The sequence below is a fragment of the Cervus canadensis genome, chromosome X, assembly GCF_019320065.1.
Source record: "Cervus canadensis isolate Bull #8, Minnesota chromosome X, ASM1932006v1, whole genome shotgun sequence".
Classification (NCBI taxonomy): Eukaryota; Metazoa; Chordata; class Mammalia; order Artiodactyla; family Cervidae; genus Cervus; species Cervus canadensis.
Genome location: NC_057419.1, coordinates 113,866,792 through 113,873,644, shown reverse-complemented (window position 1 = coordinate 113,873,644; position 6,853 = coordinate 113,866,792). Strand labels below are relative to the sequence as shown.

General features: G+C 56.1%; 2 pseudogenes; one reads left to right on the top strand and one right to left on the bottom strand.

Annotated features, from left to right (window-relative positions):
• The first annotated feature begins 422 nt into the window (after positions 1–422).
• LOC122434774 lies at positions 423–1,890 on the top strand (annotated as a pseudogene).
• A 695-nt stretch (positions 1,891–2,585) lies between these two features.
• Positions 2,586–4,276, bottom strand: LOC122435696 (annotated as a pseudogene).
• Positions 4,277–6,853: the final 2,577 nt, after the last annotated feature.

Sequence of the window (6,853 nt, the reverse complement as noted above, 5' to 3'; positions counted from 1 at the left end):
GGCCCTTCAGCAAAAGCCAGCCACAGGCCTGCAAGTTGATAGGGAGGAGGGTGGGGCCAGGGGCACATTTGTCAACCCATCCAAGGCCTGGCCCCCTGAAACAAGGCGCCTGGCAGCAGATGGGAGCCTTTGCAGGCAACCTGAAACAGACTTTTTCTACTCTCAGACAAGAGAGAAGCTGGGGATCCCATCTCCATCCCCAGACCCCTTCCCCCACACTGGGCCAGGGTTGCCTCTCCACATCTCGTCTGTGACATCATGACAATTAAGGAAGCTGACCACTTAATTGGCTGTTTGGCCCATGATCCAGATTCTAGAATCTCCAGAGAGTATTTATGGGGCACCTGGACCCTGGTCTGAGGCCCTTCTGCCCTGAGCATTCCCTGCTTGGATAGAGAATGCTCGTGAGCTAGACTGACTCCATGGCTAGTCAGAGTTCCCATGAGGCATGCACAGCCCCACTGGCCCCACCACCTGATGGGGAGTCCACAGCAGGGCACCACCCTGATATCTCCCTGGATCCAAATGTCGATTCAGGGGAGGCTTTGGAGAAGCAGTGGGACCAACCCATGTTCCCAGATCCGGGCTCCCAAGACAACCCAACCCCACAGGGCCCAAACCCAGAAATGGCCAATGAGGAAGAGAACAATGCTATCCTTGGGCTGTCCTTCCCCAGGAAGCTCTGGATGATCATGGAGGATGCGGCCTTCACCTCTGTGTGCTGGAACGATGAGGGAGGCACGGTGGTCATCGAGGCAGATCTCTTCCAGATGGAGGTCCTCCAGTGCAGAGGCACAAACCAGATCTTTGAGACAGACAGCATCAAGAGCTTCATCTGTGAACTGAACCTGTATGGGTTCAGTAAAATCCACCCTTTGGGTCGCTCTGCAGGGAAGAAGATGATGGTGATGTAGAAAGCCCTTCCAGGGAGACTAGACTTGACAAGCTGAGTCCTGGACAGGTTTCATTTCTTAGGAGAGTTTTTTCTTGTGAGAGAGTGGTTAAGGAAATAGGAGCAAGCAGGGCCTATCATGTTCCACGAACCCCCTTAGACAGGATCCACAGGGGTGACTCCAGACCCTGAGAGGCCACTTGATGTCAGGGAGGGCCAGTAACACCTCAAGTGAGGCTGGCCCTGGGGGAGCTCTAGGGAGCACACTCGCTAGGACCTCATAACCTGCCAGGAATGAAGACACCTTGTCTTCATAGTTAGGCAAAGCTGGGAGGGTGGCAGGGAGGGGGCCAGCAAGGAACAGCTGTTCTCCCCAAAGATGGCTAAAGTGATTCATTTCCTTTCAGATCTATCACAACTCCAACTTTCAGAGAGACAAGCCTCTCCTCCTGCAGAACATCCAGAGGAAAGGTGACCCCACAATAATTGCTCAGCCCATCACCAGCGCAACAACGACCTCAAAGAGAAAGAAGCATGCAGTGGTGACCAGATGCTTTCCTTGATTCCATCATGAATCCACCCAAGATGCTGACAAGAAGGCCCAGAAGAGAATGCCAACTGCTCATGGAATCCCTGGCCAGTGCTCATTTGTGTTCTGTGGCCTTTGGTTTATGGGCAGTGTAGCTATGTGGGCTGGGGCAAACCATCTCCCCAGTGAGCAGGGTGGCCCCAGTGGCGAGGGCATGTCCAATAACGCCACATGTGTACCTCCGGCTACTGCTGGAAGGGACAGTGCAGGGGAACTGCCCGAGAGCCCCCCAGAGTACCCAGGTTATGGTTCAGTGATGACTATGTACAACACCTATTTTTCCATCATGATGGCGGCTGTTTCAGTTGTGGCCCAAAATGAGGTCCCTGAGGCAGAGAAGGAGCAGGAGGAGTCCTCAGATTACAAATGTGTCCTCTGTGAGCAGCTCAAGAACAACCCCAATCCCTGAGCTGCCAGGACCCCAGGGATGCTCAAAAGCACTCTCCTGTAATAAAAAATAGATTTCTGGCTCTAATAAAGTACAGCAAAACTCCATGGGAGTAAATAAAGAATCAAATAAGAACTGTGAGTCTGTGTTCTTTCTATCTGTCCATGCTATTCACACACGGCACTGGGTAAGCCAGATGAGGCTGGAAGCCCATGCCCCAGGCAGGCCTCAGTCCTGTCCCCATGGTCTGTTTTCATCTGAAGCAGCAGCATTCCACACCCTCGGCCAAGAGTGTGGCTCCCGAGCCGAGCGCTGAGGCCAGCCCAGCACGGGCTGGTCCCTGGGCCTTGCCTGCCGCACAGCAGAAGACCCTGTCCAGCTCCTGACTGTGGGGGTGTCACCTTCCATGAGTCATGCAACCTGAAGCAGAAGGGGCTCCTCCTAGGCCTCCCATGATGCCATAAGCTTCTGATTAGCCACTGAGCATCTGTCTCCAACTCCCGATCCAGGGGCCTCCAGAAGAGGCCCACCAGAAAGCAGGGTCACCCCACCCACCAAGGGCCTTGCAAACACATGACCCCAAACCCAAAAGGTTTCCACAGGGTGAACACTAGCCCTTGTCGTTCTGCCCTCACAGCTGTATTTAGGAGCCTGTCTTTGGACTGGGAATGGCCAGACACTGTGACCAACACACACTTTGCAAGCCAAGGGACACTTTAGACCAGGGCAAGGGTCACCTGCAAGGACACACCTCAGCGTGTTTGAGGGCCTGTGGGCCTCTCCGCCTGCCAGAGGCCTCGCTGGCTGCTCACGCTCAGCCCAGCCCCCAGCCTTCCTCATCACCCCCTGGACACCGTTCCAAACATCAGAGAGTTTGGACCAGAACAGAGAGGGAAAACCACTAACCAGTTTCCTAACAACACATTTCTCTCGACCACCCAGACCCAGCAGGGCCAAAACGAGTGGCGATGCCATCTCTTCATAAAGGTCAAATTCCTGCAGACTCTCGCTGAGTCCAGAGCAGCACTGCATGAGGGGAGTCCTGGCACCCAGCCCCGCACCAAGTGGGTAGTGCACCCCAGGGCGGGGCCGATTCAGACCAAACCAGACGGGCATGTCCAGGGCACGATGGCAACTGGATGGTGTCACCAAGAGTTGGTCTCTCAGTCACCTTCCACTTGAGAGCCGAGTCTGGACAGGCCTCCTGCCCAAAGGGGATCAGGTGCTCGGGAATGTCCACCTGGAAGATGTCCTTCCCAGCCCTCCCTGGGATGGGCTGCAGCAGCCAGCGGGGGTTGGCAAGCGCAGTCAGGTACTTCTGTCACAGGTCGGGCAGCAGGGCTTGATTCTCCCATTTCTACACCTCGTTGGGAGCTAGGTTTTCTGGGCACAGCAAAGTGACCCCAATGTCCACGAGACCTGTGTGCAAGACAGGACACAGAAGGAGAACAAGGTGATTCACAGTCACGCCTACTAGTGACTAAGACCATATCTTGGAGGGGAACCAGGGTGAACTTGATCCTCTGGCTGAGCCTTTCAGATGGGCTCACCTCAGCAAAGGGAATTTGGGGCAAGGCCAAGCGAGGGAGGGAGCAAAATGAAAGGGAGAGGCCTGGTACTCCACGAACCCACCAGGACACGGGCAGCTCTCAGTCTGACCACTACAGGCTGCAGAGACACAGCAGGAAGGCCCCAGTATGTAGCCTGCAGATATCAGGTCCTCAAGTGATTTACCAGCAGACAGGTGTTGCTGTGGGGCCTCACCCCTGGGGAGTCAGGAGACTTGTTCAGGCCTGGCTGTAGGCAGTGGGGGTGGGGCACCCAGGCTGGGTGCTGTGCAGCCTCTCATGATCCCTGCTGGGCACACACACACATGGGGACACACACAGAAAGACAAGAGCCACGTGCAGACCTGGACGCGCCTCTGCCTCTCAGAGCACCAACACGGACTGAGGCCCACAGTAGTGGTCAGGGACCTTGGGCCGCAGTTTCCCAGCCCAGGGACACTCATTGCCCCACTGAGGAAACCTCAGCCCCACCCCCACCCTTCACCAACCGGTTCAACAGAAAACAAACAAGCACAGCCCCAGCTGAGATCCAGGGCAGCACCAGGGGCCATGCAGGCAGCACGGGGCAGGGCGTCACCTGCCAGCAATCACTCCACGGCTGAACTTGTCCCTGTCCCGCATCAAGGCCTAGATCTGGGCGGGGCTCATCCCCAGGCTCTGCTCCAGCAGCTCCCATCAGGCCACATCCTCCCAGTCCCAGTGCTTGATGTGGGCAGCCAGGGTACAGTGTCAGGTCCACATAGCATGGGCTGCCACGATGTCTACAAGGTCTTGACACCCATGTGATGAAAGATGAAACCCGCATAAGGCTGTCAGAAGGACAGACAGCTGAACTTCATTTCCCAGGGCCTCACGTGGCTGTGGAAACACAGAACCACAAAGGTCAGGAGCCTGACACAGCAGCCTCCAAGCTCACAGCCCTGGGCGGGACATCAGCCCCACGTGTCTGAGCGTCCTCCACGACTGCTGACACAGAGGGGAGGGTCACAGAGGGCTGGCTCCTTCCATCCATCTCCACATGGTCTGCTGACAGGAGGGTGGTGACCCAGAGGACCCATCCATCACATGCAGTCTGTGGGGAGGTTGGGAAGGAGGGCTGAATAGCAGGAGAGAGGCACGAGGTGAGATCCAAGACAGAGGGGCTCAAAACCTTGGGAGCACTGAGGAGAGGGTGGGTCCCCTGGCTTTAAAGCCCAGTGGCCAGGCTTTGGTCCTCTCCCAGCACAGACAGGCCCAGTCCTGGGCTTGGCTTCCCCCACCCCTCAGCTCCCAGCCCCATCCCTACCCATGCTCTGCATCCCCCATCTCAGCCCAGGGTTGCTGCATGCAGATCCGTGCCAACCAATCTGGCCTCGGCCCTGGGGCCACCCTGGACCTCAGACGGCCCTGCCACGTGTCTTCCTCATGACTTTGGGAGCCCCCTTCCTCCCAGTCCTTCCTGCACCACTTCCTCCACTGTCAGAAGATGCCCTGGCCCCTGCCCAGAGCCTAGAGAAAGAATGAAGGAGAGCAGGATCTACTGAAACAGGCACGTTCCGTGTCCTTGCCAGGGCCTGGGATGGCAGGGATCACAGAATTCAAACCTCAAATAACCCACTAGGTTACTGTCACCTTGTTCGATGGCTGAGGAGGCACCAAGGGATAGAGAGATAGCCCATGACTGCAGGGGACCTGACAACAGGCAATCCATACCCACCTTTATACTTGTATCTGGAGTGGGGTCTCTGCTTATTGTATGGTGGGAAGGCAGAGGAGCACAGCCGCAGGCCTGAACCTCAGTAGAGTCTCAGCACCTAGCAGGGAGCCTCTGTTTCCACAAGGCGGTGAGGACAGGGATGAGGTCCCAGAAGAACCCAGCCTAGAACCTCCTGGGTCTAGAACCTTCCCTGAGCACAGAAGGGTCACAGTTCTCACAGGCCCAAAGGCCCCACATGATCCGGCTCCTACCCTGGTGGCCTGCTCTCCTTGCCCCTGGATTCATCCCCAGTAGCTATAAAGGCCATCCTTCCATCCTTAGAACATTCCATGTGTCCCTACCTCAGAGCCTTTGTAGGGTGTGAAGAGTCACATCATGTCCCCTCAGAGTCAGGTGCTGGAGTCTCAATCCCAAGTACCTCAACGTGACCTTACAGACAAAGTAAAGGTCTTCACAGAGCTGATGGAGATCAAGTGAGCTCATTAGGATGAACCTTCCTCTAACAGGATGGCTGTCCCCATACAAAGGACAGTTAGAGACAGACAGGCACACAGAACTGGGATGAAGAGGAAGGTGGAGCTCTCCAAGCCCATACACATCCACCATGGCCAACAGTGCCCTGGAAACAATGGGGAAGAGATGGGACAGACTCTCCCCATAGCCCTCATGAGAGCCAACGTCAGCTGACACCCCGACCTCAGCTGCCGGCCTCCTGAACCAACACGGTTCATAGTTTGAGCCATCCGGTACGATCCTGATGTGACTCCCGGCAAATGAAGACAGAGGGTCAGCCCTGTCGAGATATCTCTCTGCAGGGGAAAAGGGGGAGTAGGGGAATGGCTTCTCCACTCCCAGCACCTCGGGCACACTCCTCCGCATCTGCACATCTTCATATATCTGTTTCCACCCTTACACGGGGTCTGTTTACACCTCCCAGTGTCAGGGGTCCCACAAGTTACTGATGCTTCTCTCCTGATGGAAGGGAAGGGAAAACTCATTCTGCCCCTTGACGTGACCACACACTCACTGAAGAGCCATGCAGGAGGAGGCCCGGGGAACAGGGCACACACCCGAGGTGCTGACACACACCAGCAAATGATCTTCTGCAAAGGCTCCCTCGTGTCCACTCCCCCAACCACAGGCAAGGGTGCCATGTCCTCATGCACTAGCTGGCCCTGAGCATCATCATTTGGCTGAACCATTGCCCATCTGCTGGGTGACAAAGGGTCACTCTCTTCACTGGGTCTGGGTTAATTATCAGGGAGCCTGGTTGACCCCTGGGGCATGGCAATTGCTGTCTTCTACTGGGGTATTTGACTGGATCCCAGGCTTGCCCAGTTTCCGCCATTCAGTGTCTCAGCCAACCCAACCTCTTCCTCCTGGGTGCCAAGGAATCTCAACTGTGTGGGTGGGATCCCTGAGCAAGAAGGGGCTGCAAGTGCTCCTACCTCTCAAAGCAGAGGGTGCCTACTTGGTGGCCAGAGGAGAAAACACTCTTCCACCTGCTTGTCTGGGCATCTTCATCTGAACGAGGACCAGAAGAACAGGGAGAAAATCTCCTGTGACAAGACAGCAGTGCTGGACAACAAACCACCATGGTCTCCTCAGCAGGCGCCTGAGACCATGGGGACCCAGGAGGGCCCAACTGATAAGAAACACACATGCAAGTTCCTCCAGGGTGGGTACTGCTCATCACAGCAGCTGGCCTGTCCTCACGTGG